Raw genomic sequence first — 12,175 nt, 5'->3', positions numbered from 1 at the left:
CTCCTGAGTAGCTGGGATTACAGATGCACACCACCACGCCCAGCTAATTTTTGTACTTTCAGTAGAGATGGGGTTTCCCCATGTTGGCCAGGCTGGTCTAGAACTCCCGACCTCATGATTCGCCCGTCTTGGCCTCCCAAAGTGCTGGGATTACAGGTGTGAGCCACCGTGCCCGGCCTAGGTCAACTTTTTAATATGGTCTGTTTGCAGTAGCATAACTTAATGTTGTCCTGATTGTTTCTTTTCATCTGTGATTCTCTGGTGCTTTAGAGAGGGAAATAATGTCCTAAATCGGTGAAGTTGCTATATTTGTGTCCCCTTTGGTATACATACCTTTGGTAGGCTGAAAAATGGCCTCCTGAGGATGCCCACATCCTAATCCCCAGAGCCTGTAAATATGCCACCTTACATGGTAAAAGCCAGTGTGCTGACACAATTAAGTGAAGAATTTTGAGATGAAGAAATTAGCATAAATTATCCAGATGGGTCCATTGTAATTACAAGGGTCTAATAAAAGGAGCACAGGAAAATCAGAGGAAGTGTGGGGAATAAAGCAAGGAGCTGGAGGGATGAGACAAAATGGTCTTGAGCCGCGTAATACAGGTGGTCTCCAGGAGTTAGAAGATGCAAAAAACAGATTTCTTGGAGTCTCCAGAACAAATGCAGCAGTCTTGCCAACTGCTTGGTTTCAGACTTCTGATCTACAGAATTGTACAAGAATAAATGTGTTTTCTTTTAAGTGATTAAGTTTGTGGTAAGTTGTTACAGAAGCGATAAGAAGGTAACTACCCCTTGAATCAACATATAGATAATGCTGAAGCAGAAAGGATCAGTCTAGATGTAAAGTGGAATTTCCCAATTAATTTTAAAGGAACTTCAAACTGTGTATTGACTACAAATGCTGCTGTTAGTGCTCTTAAAAAGAATCTCTGGAAGGCAAAGAGCTTGGCTTAGCCTAAACATGAGTTAAAATAGTTGGCCACCATAAACAAGCTATTATCACAGCAGCCCCTTGACAGATGGTCTGTTAACAACTTGGTTGGATTTGACTAAAGCATTTGTGGTCTACCTTCAGCTACTTTATGTATACTAAAACATCAAGGATGCTTCCACGCTCTCAGAATGGTACCTCAATCCACTGGACTTGGTTGAGTTCCCTGCTTAGCTTTCAATTTGTAAGCAGTGTTTTAGAGTATTTATATCATGCAGGGAAAACATGGACATTTATTTATGAATTGTAAGTCCTGGCTTGCACTGTTTATTTTCAGAAATCAAAAGTACATCATCTCTGCCAACATGCATTTTTTTAAATGCCCACGCAGATCCCAGAGAATATTGGCATAAAAATTTAAAAAATTGTGTAAGTGTTTTAAGCCTGTAAATTGCAAGCCTTGTGTTGTCAAGCAGTGTAGGAACACCCATAATACAGGAGAGATGTTGAGCCACATGGCTCAGAAGTAACAAGTAGTACACTAGCAATTGCTTTGGTAGTGTACTACTGGCAGAGAGCCTCAGAGAAGAAAGCCTCCATGAGTCATATGATTTCTGGAGGTTTAATGACAACCCTAGAATTACATTGGCATTAGCCTCCAAATTGAGAAGATACTTGAAGGCAGAATTCACATTAGCTTGCATGACTCAGTGTGAAACTGAAACCATGAAAGCATCTGGAAGAATAAAAACTCTAATGCATACAGTTACAGGCAAACCTTCATGTATTTGTGGACTCAATCAACAAGCTCTGCTTGGTGCCTATGGCATACTATTCACTGTGCTTCTTCAGGACAAAATGGTTTTCCCAACTATTGGTATGAGAGAAAAGTCACTCTAAGAACTGATAAAGTCATTGCAAGGCTGTTTGTTTTCCACCAAAACCCAGTTACTTATGTGCTTTTCCTTATTTGATTCCCATGGAATCTCTGTAACTTCACGTGTCTATTACATTGCAAGCACATAAAACACTTCTATTATTGAATCCTGTCACTGGGGGAGAAAGCTAGATAGAATTTAACTGAGTTTTGCTCTATAATGATCTTGAGTAAGTGTTACTCCCTTGATCTACTCAGTAACTTCCATGTTGATGCTAGTCTTTATCATTAAGTTAATTGTTGCATCTATTTTGAAGGAGGGCCTACAGAGACACCAATAACACAGATGTCAATAATCACAGACCACATGGTAGAAAGTGTTTACATATCTTCTACCCTTTCAGCCCTAGTAAATTTTACCTTGCACTGGATTATATGTCAAACTTTCTCCCTCCTGCTCTAGGTAATAGGAATCTAGATCTAGATGTTTTGTTCTACACTGGCTGTTCTCCCTTAATCATACTTAAGTTCTAGGGCTGATTCAAGGATTTCAGGAGGATGTAAACTCAAAAGTTTGAGGATGGAACCCCAAGTATTCTATTTGTTTTCCTAAAATTTCCTCAAGTTTCCAGTTTACTTCTGTATATATGTCAGCATTCAAGGGGGTCTTCAGATCCTGATTTTAAAAATGCCACTAGCTTGAGCTGACCATCTTCTTTTTAGGGCCTTCCTTGTACTTTGCTCTCTGTCTCCCTAAAGAATTGGACATAGAAGGCATTTATGGACACAGCTATTTCCACACTGGTCTTTGACCACCACAAAGACACTTAGGACATGGCATAGAAGGAGTCAGTGAGTGTAGCATGTATTTCAACAATACTGCTGAAAGTAGGTTTTGTCTTTGGTATTAAAATTAGGGTATCATCCTTCTTGGGGTTTCCTCTGTGACACTGGACTTTGACATAGAATCACTTTAATATGCCAACTCTACCAGTGAAAACTCCTTTCATTTCACTCATGTCACTTGCACGGCTTATAATATTCAGTGTTCTTGGTATTTGCTAAAAGTGATTTTCTATAAAAACTGGAGCTTCAGGGATGGAAGACTGCCTTTCACTTCAAATATGCAAACATTATAACAGAAATCATATGACAAGGTTTCTGGGTACCTGAACAATACATGTGTTTTCTGTCATTGTTAAAAATCTGCTATTTACAATAATTTGCCCAGTTTGTGTGTGAACATTACACTTCATTTTTATGAAACTAACAATCTCTGGCAATGAGGACAACTGCTGCATTGAAGCGCAATATTACTCCTACTGTGGCCATTTCTAGGATAAAAAAGTACTTTTGCATGCTTTCCACTAGAACATTATTGAGAAGGGAAGGAAAACATTAGAATTCAGGAGAATCTACGAGAAGCTAAAAGAGACAGCAGACAAGATCTAGGGAGCATTTGGCTGGAAGAAAATGAACACAATGAGCATATGGAAATCAAACTGAAGTTTTGTGCATCTTGTCAGCTATGTGCCAAAAGCTGCAGCAATTCCTTCACACTGCTTAGTAAATGGGCCTGACCATAAGAGAAAACGAAAGATTCAATACTGTGAGGAAGCTCTCTAGACTGTTTTAGGGCCAGTTCATTTCCTAGATTTAAGCTAGGGGTTTCCTCCCATCCCTTGTTTATACAAATTCCCTCCACCCCCTCAACCCCAGCCATGCTAATATTTATGTTCTGGCATGTGATACCAACTCAAATCCAAAGTTAGCTTGCACGGCTGGAGATGGAGGTGATAGGAAGGTGGATACAGAAATGCCTTTTAGAAATGGAATAAATTATGGATGGTGAACATCCCTAGTATTCTAGCGTGTATGTGCTAGATCTAGTGTGTAAAATTTGATCTAGTTGATGCTGAATGATTAAATGGTTTTATGGATTTTTTTTTCCTTTACAGTGTGGGAGTGAGAAAGATCAGGCACATTCTCAAATGGTACAGTGAGGACCCGTGGGATATTATGGTTGCCTCTGTGGCCAGATTGTTGGAACAAAGTCACCAAGAATGTCTATGAAATTTCTTGATTTCCCCAGTAAGTCCCACTGAGAAAGTTTTTTGAAGCTCTATTTTCAATGTGGTTGAAATTGACAAATACTCTGTAAAATGGCCACAGAGATAATTCTTTTTCAGAAGAGAGATCAATGCTTTTCCTTAGGTTTCTGCCAGCTCTGGAACTTCAGAAACATCACATTATGTTGTATTTTGAAATATTTTGTGTCACATAAGATGCCATTTACTTTGTTTGAACTTAACATCACTGTCACAGATACTTGAACAAAATGACTGTCTTGCTTAAAACATTCTCTTTACAAAGACCATGTGTTACTCTCATATTTGGTTAAAAAAATTTGTGTCATGAATCCAAACAGCAACAGCCATGTGTAATTCTATATTTTCTACAGCAGTTCGTTTAGGACTGATATTCAGTGTGTTGGCAAAGATAGTACTTAAAGATGAACAGTGAATAACAATGGCCTTTAAAGGGAGGGTACACGCGGATGTAACACATGTCAGTGCTCCTAAAGTACCTTGTAGATATTTTTTCTATTTTAATATCTCTCTATTTGCAAAAATACTTTTATCCACTTTGACTGTATTACTACTTTGCTCTTATCTTTTATAATCCTTCGAAGTTTTATGTACATCATAGTGCTTTTCATAGTAGTTTTCCTATAATTGCTAGTGGATGCATATAGCAATGAGTTTCTGGAGACTGAGATTTTAGATCCTGCTTTCCAAAGTCACCTAGAAGACTTTGTAGTTCAAGTGGTATGGAATATGTGAAAGATCAGGATAATTGGGAAACAACATAGCATAGTAAATTTGGGGCCTTTGATTCACATCTTCGTTTTTGTACTTACTAGCTACATGGTAAGTTACTTTGCCAAGTTACTGAACTTCTCTATGCTGTAGTTTTTTTCATCTGCAAAATGGGACAATAATAGCATCTACCTCATAGGGTTGCTACGAGTGTAGCACACCCTATAGCATAATAGAAGAGATCATTCCGTTAACCTTTTGTAATCATCTCAGCAAATTTGCAATAAACATAGTAGTGTCCCCTATTATAGGAAACAAATTGGAACTCAGGGGGAAGAGACTTTCCCAAGGCTCATTTCAAAATCTATGTGCCATTCACCATTATTCAATCACGTGTTTGGTTACCAAGTCTTGGCTGGAGACTCTCCACCCTATAATGAGACTGGCGTCCTGTATCAGGGAGTAACAAGCGTAAGGTTCTTAGGCTGCCACGTTTTGGGAAGGACAATCAGGACTACGGGGTAGGTTCCTGAAAGACCTCCAGGCCTAAGGAATTTCCAAGTCATAGAAGGGCTAAAGAGACAGGCTGTGTTGACCAGTTTGGGTCAGCAGCTCCAACTTGTTACTTACCACTGGCCGGCTTACTACTTTCTTGAAGGCTTTACAAGTCACATCTTCTCACAGCACTTGGTTCTAGCTAAACAAATGAATCAGCAGCTCTGAGGATACACCTCTATTAAAACAGGGCTCTCTAATCTGTACCTGTACAGATAAATGCCCACAGAATTCAGAATGCTAGGAATATGCCAAGGCAATCCATTCCTGGAGTCACTCCCTTTCCCCTCTTGACAAACACAGCGCAAATAACCTGGAATCAGAAGCCACAGATTCTAGTTTTGGGTCTGTGTCTTATTAGGCGTGCGATCTTTCTGAATCTTAATTCCTCATTTTTAGGCAGAGATAGCCATACTACTTCCATGTTTTTGTCCCCATAGGGTTGTAGGATAGCCAAATACAGTTGTAAGAGAGAAAACATTCCTGTAACTTGCAAAGCACTATGGTATCCTTCTGATCTTCATAGACATGATATTGGCAAGTAAACATACTTCTGGGTACATCATAAAGGTTTTAGGTTTTCGCTTACCTGGCGACAAAATGAAAGGGAAGCCATTTGGCAGATCTGGCCAAAAGCCAGAAATTTAAAATGCCCTGTAGGAGCCACTTAGCACTTCAGAATCAGCCAAACCATTTTTGGCTTTGAGAGGGCGTATAGGATGCTATTTGGAATTCCCTTGTTTATTCAATTAAGCTGAGGGACCTTGCCGGCCATCTTCATTTTCCTCTCTTAGTCTTTTTTTTTTTTTCTTTCTCTTCCTTTCTTTGGTCAGCATATTCAGCTAGAGGATGACTGATCTATAAGTTTTCTCGGAGCAAATACCACATGGCTTGTTCTCCTGGAATGTGCTCTATATAAAACAATACTTTTCATTGACTATTATATTTGATAACCATCTTCAAAAAAACCCTGTTTATGAAATGTGAAGACAAAAACTTGATGATATTGATTAGATTATCTTGGTTGGCTTTCAAAACAAATTGCAAAATAGAATTAGCTTTTCCCTATAGTTCCTATCCAGTTGAATTGCATTCATATGAAACTGATGTTACTATGCATAAGTTTTACATGATTAAACCAAATATATTTTAAGGTAAACACTCTATGGAGAATCGAGAGGCCTCAAAAATGAATTAAAGTTTGGTTAGGTTGAAAGTTATGTTTGAACACGTGTTAATGAAACCATCTCTATTCAACTTAAGAATTCTCAGGGGGAAGCAGGGTTACCAATGGGAGGTTAGTACTCAAACTTAGATGTCAACTTTTCCTATTGACCTAAAAGAGATGCTGTCATTAGGTTGCTATTGCCACTGAGTATCTGCCAGAGAAATCTATGCAAACTGAATGTTACATTCCTTAAGGTGTGAGTAATTCTATGAGCAGGATTAAGATTTTTTTAATGAGAACTATCAGAAACTTGCAGGGAAAAGGCATTAGTGTGATACAGTGACAATCTAATACAGAGGAGGTGTACAATAAATGTTTGCTGAACGAATGAACCCTAATTTGGCTCATCATTTCTAAACTGTGCACAAGTTTCAGTAATGTGGAGGTTTATATAAATTTGTCTTGGATGAAAGTGTATGAAAATTGTACAACCATTAGCTTTAACCACCCCTGGGATAAATTTATCCCTGGAGTAGGAAAGGCAGAGAGAGTGTGAAGGTTGAAAGATTGGAAAGGGCATAGGAAAGATGTACCAGTGGGATAATAAGATGCAGGGAGCTTGTTTTGTCCACTGCCTGCAGCAATTTTCACTTGCCTAGAGCACCCCTGTCACTGCGTGGTGGACAGTACCTAAAATAGGAACTCTGTCGGCCTTGGCAGCTGTAACACCAGCATCTGCATCTTGCATTAACTGCACATTTATGAATGATGTCAGGGTCGATCTGAGCCAGGCAGCAGCAGGAGAAGTTTTCAGTCACTTCAACTTTGCTCCCACCTTGGTGTTAGGACCATCAAAGTCTTGTCAGCAGCAATGATTGCTCACTGATGCTGCAAGCGTGGAAGACAGAAAGGCAATTGGCAATCTCAGTCCCCAGACAGGCAGAACAGCTGGTATCAGGCACCTGAGAGGGAATGCAATCGTGGTAGGTTTTGGAGGTGTTTATGTCATCTTCCAAGCTGTCTGAGAGCTTGGTGGGTTGTGTATACATGATCAGATGCAAATAGTCCCCAGTGAGCATAACTTGTTTTCCCAAAATTTTACTGCACTGCACACAAGGACAAACTGAAGGAACTCTGTTAATAATCTAGTGGTGAGAGCCACCTAAAATCAGTGGAAGCCATTACAGCCAGGCAGACTGTCATCAGCATTATATTCACTCAGGGAGCCAACGCTGTCCCATAATGAATGACCTCATCCACCTGAGCAAAAATAAACAACAGCAGCTCTTCAGCAGCTGAACTTCCCTTCTGGAGGCTGTTTATTATTCTGAATTAGAGTCAACACTTTTACCTCAGGAAAAAAAAAAAAAAAGAATAAACAGTGTTTACTCTTCCCCAGAACTCTAATGCTATCTAAAATTCACCTAGAATATATGTTTTAGTGACTCAGATTAAAATCTCCAGGTTACTAGTGTAAATGCATTCTCTGATTACTATCAAATAAATAACCAAAAGCTCTATGATTGTGTACGTGCTAGTTGTCAGGCACAGAGCTGAGTCTTGTACATGCTAATTGTCTTAGTCCCAGTTTTAGAGACGGGAAAACCAGTTTGTTGGGGTTGAGTGGTTGCCCAAGGCCCTACCTAACATGTGGCAGAGTGAGAATGCAAAATGAAAACTACCCTAGCCCAAATTCGAGTCTTCATCACACTGCATGCTGCCATTTTCATCCACACTCTACCCAAACAATTGTTTCCAGGCTTCCATTACAAGTTTTAAGTTTGTTAGATCATTTCTTTAACAAATATTTGAGTTCCTATTCTACGACCAGAAGCATGCTAATCAATGACACAAGACCGCATGGAGCAATGAGGCAGCTCTAATGGCAATGGGATTGAGAGTCCACAGATTAGCAGAAAAGGACATATGTCTAGTGGTTCAGTCCAATGTAGAAATAGTTAAATGTCACTCAGATAATAAAGAAGTCAGACTTTTTTTTTTCTGTTTTGATGGTACCAAGACTAAAAACAAAAGGAGACAATTAAAAGGGATGAAGAATAAACTGTATAAAAAGCCCAATGATCCTGACTGGGGATAGCTGAATAGAGGATGTGGTGCTCTTCATTGCAGCCCAGATAATCATCTCTTACAGCATCCTACCATTTTGTGCCAAAGTTATCTCTAGAGTTGGTATAAGCAAAACAGCCTGCATATTATTAGCCGAAGAACCAGTCTTTCGTGGTCTCATCCTTTCCAAGTATTAATATTTAACTAGCATGTCTCAAGAAAAAAAAGTGCACCTGGGCTGGGAGAAGAAAAGCTAAATTTAGAGATATTAAAGGGCTAAAATAAAGTACAATAAATGGAGATTAATTCGCTGCTTTGCATGTGTTGCCTGAAGAAGAGCTTTGGTCTGACTCTGTCACTGATGAAAGAGAGAATATTTTGACACTCTTAAGGGCATATATTACCATGAAATCTGTCCCAAGTCCCTTTTGTCTTGCTTTTCAATGTATTGTTTACAGATGTTAGGCATTTTAATAGAAAAGCCGTCTGCTATTTACCACACATTTCTCAGAGAACAAATTAATTTCTCTGGGATTCCTCTAATTCAGATGAGGTCTGCATTCTTCTTCTTCTCATGTAAATCTTAGTAAGAATGCACTGTTCATTAGCATTGAATAACATGGAACTTTGGAAATAAAAGCCTTCCATCCTGATGCAGGAGATGTTGGTTATAGGCAAGAGTTAAAGATATCAACTCTTTGGTATATAACCACCATATGCAAGGAGAAACCACATCTAATGGAAAAGCTAGTGTTTTGTTTTCAAGCAGCATTGCACAGTGGCTCACAGAAGGGCATGGGCTTCATATTTGCCTGGGTCTAGTTCTTACTTTGGAATTTGCTATCTGTAGAACCTTGCCTATGTTGCCTAACTCTTCTGAGCTTCAGTGTCCTCACTTACAAAATGGGGTGCTCTGTTGATAGGTTATTTTGAAGTTTAAGAAAGATTAATGCACATAAAGATTCCAGAAAATACTCGATAAAAGTTAAATATTTTTTAACGGTGTAATCTATTATCTTCTTTCTGAGGATTTCATTTAAAACTCAGTTTTCCAATACAAAGGGTTTATGTAGGGACTGAGAACTTAGCAGATGTAAGTTCTATTCAATAACCATTAGAAATTATTCACCATTTTACATGGGTGCCATTTTACATATGGCACCAAAAAGATATTAACACTTTCAGGATGATCAATTCCAACTAGGTTTTCTTGGGAAGAGGGTGGTAGGTTCATCAATTTTATATATTGTTCCTTTAGCTAATTTGTCTGATGTTTTTAAGTTTTCTGTGATTTTTACCATCACAAAACACACCCAAACCAGCCCCATGCAGCATTAAAAATATATTCAAGATTAAAATTATTCTTTACTTTAAAAATTATTTTAGTGGTAAAAGTTAAACTGCTTTAATTTGTTTAATACAATGTATTTTCCAATATCAGTGATGCTTGTGAGCTGTAATTTATTTTAAATGAAGATCAAACAGTCTGTTCCAGGAAAGTTAGTGTCTTTGTTGAAATATTAGCTGTAAAAAGTTGATGCAATCTAATTACAAGTTGCCTATCAATAAGAAGCAGCACATGAAGAGAAAACAGAATACAAATCAAAATCTCAGCTTGGATTAACTACTATACAAAGTCAGGTTAACGTCGTTTTTCACTAACAAAGTTTGTGGATAAGTATGGAAATTTTAGCTTCTTAGTTTAAGGGTTCAGAATAAGTAGTCATACAGTAACAGACCTAAAAGGTCTCTTTTATTCCCATTTATTTTTTTCCAAATTAATACAAGATATACACAGGATTTTAGCTAGCAGTGATAACTGTACTGACAGTCAACTAATCACATCATTTATTTTGCATTTGCATTTTGATTGTGGCAAATTTTGGAAAAGGAATGAAATTGTGAAAAGTATTATCAAAGTAATTTTATAAACTTTTCTGTGATTGAATTGAACATGTTTAGGGAATAAATTGTTTCCCTTGATGCCAGTTGGGTTATGCTTTGTTGCTCCTCTGAGTTGATTTACATCTCCTTTGCAATGTTATCAAATGTCTATTATCATTCTTAATCAAGCGCAGTAGTCTCCAAACAAATCAGAGGCAGTGCAGCATCCAAGGAGAGCACCATCACATTGCCTTTTAAAAATGTAATTGATTATATAGTTGCTTAATTTTATGAGGCAGCATTGCAGCAAGTATTGCTAGATATTAAGCCAGATATCCATTCATGCAAGGAAGATCTGTAGATGCAATTTAAAAGTGCTCATTTTAGAAATTATGAGGGTTTTTCCCCAATGGAGGTTTTAATGTGAGTTTTGCAAAAAGGCTAGGCAGCTAATTCGTCTCTCGACACTGGGAACTGTGGATTTCTGAAAGAAGTGACCCCAGATTCACTCACTTAACCACTTCTAGCTCTTAAGTAACTTAAAATTGACAAAGTGCAGTATAAAAATTTGAACAGTAGAAGATAGTAAGATATTTTATAAACCTGGGAGAAGGTAGAAAAATAAATTCCATTAGAACATCTTTCCTTAAGCAAAATTATACTGCTTATTATACTAAATTATATATTTTATATATACCATAATATACTAAATATATACTAAACATGTATACTAATTAATATACAAAAATTATACTATAAACTCTGAGAATCTGCATTTTTATTTGTGTCTATATTGCAATAGTTGTCCAATAAAAAGTATTTGCTTTAGTCAGAAAATTGAATGGATTGAATCAGAGACGTTTGTAACATGATAATATTCATTTGACCTGCATAAAATAGGCCAAGCATCCCATTGATTTTCTACTCGTACAAGCTGCCAACTGTGCTCACCTACACTATGTAGGAGACTGTCTATGTACATGTCTATTCAGTGTGGTAATTTGGTAGAGTGAGAGCAGCTTCCACCTCTGTGAGTGAATGAATAGTTCATGAAGAGCCATTTAGCAGTTGTCAATGAATAGTGCTGAGTCTGTCTCTGTCTCTTATTTTGTCTGTCACAGTCATGCCGACACTAGGATACATGCTTGTCACGTTGTTTACCATGACTCCTCACAACTTCCAAGCATAATCATCCCGTCTCCTATAGTACTCATGAAAAATGTCAATAAGAATACACATGTCCTAGAGAGGAGACTGGAGAAGGAGAAAACTGCTTGGGAGAATGAGCATGTGTGATGATATAATATTTTCTTTGTGTCCAGTTTAAAATCTTACACATGGCAAGTCCACCAAAAAAAAAAAAAAAAAAAAAGCCACTATAAATCCTTTGAAAGCAATTTGCTTATTCTTGGTCACTTTGTTTGTTTATGGATTGGCTTAATGGGTTCAATAATAAATCCATGCAGAATAATTTGAAAGTATGAACAAATAAAAAAGGCCTGGATATATTTGTTCATTTATTCCATTCATTCATACATTTTTGTGACAGATTACAATGGTATATAATTATGCGGTACACATAATGTTATGATGTATGTATACGATGTGGAATGAGCGAATCAAGCTAATTGACATGTCCACCACCTTATATACATATTTATTCCTCCTGTCTAACTTTGTGCCCCTTGGCCAACATCTCCTCATTTCTCTCATCCCCAGTCTCTAGTAACCACCATTCCACTCTCTGCTTCTATGAACTTGATTGTTATAGATTTTGCATATAAGAGAGAACACGCCTTTTTTTTAATCTTTTTGTGTGTGATATTACTTGGCATAAAGTCTTCCAGCTTCATCCGTGTCACCACATGTGACAT

The 12,175-nt window shown here is 37.7% G+C and overlaps 1 protein-coding gene across 2 annotated transcripts in view; it reads right to left on the bottom strand.

Moving 5' to 3' along the window:
• VWC2L (von Willebrand factor C domain containing protein 2 like) overlaps positions 1–12,175 on the bottom strand; it is a 168,571-nt gene that overhangs the window by 28,226 nt on the left and 128,170 nt on the right. The gene's annotated exons all lie outside the window — the stretch shown is intronic.

This window comes from Theropithecus gelada, chromosome 12 (assembly GCF_003255815.1).
Source record: "Theropithecus gelada isolate Dixy chromosome 12, Tgel_1.0, whole genome shotgun sequence".
Classification (NCBI taxonomy): Eukaryota; Metazoa; Chordata; class Mammalia; order Primates; family Cercopithecidae; genus Theropithecus; species Theropithecus gelada.
Note: the sequence above shows the minus strand (reverse complement) of the source record. Positions and strands in the feature narration are given on the sequence as shown.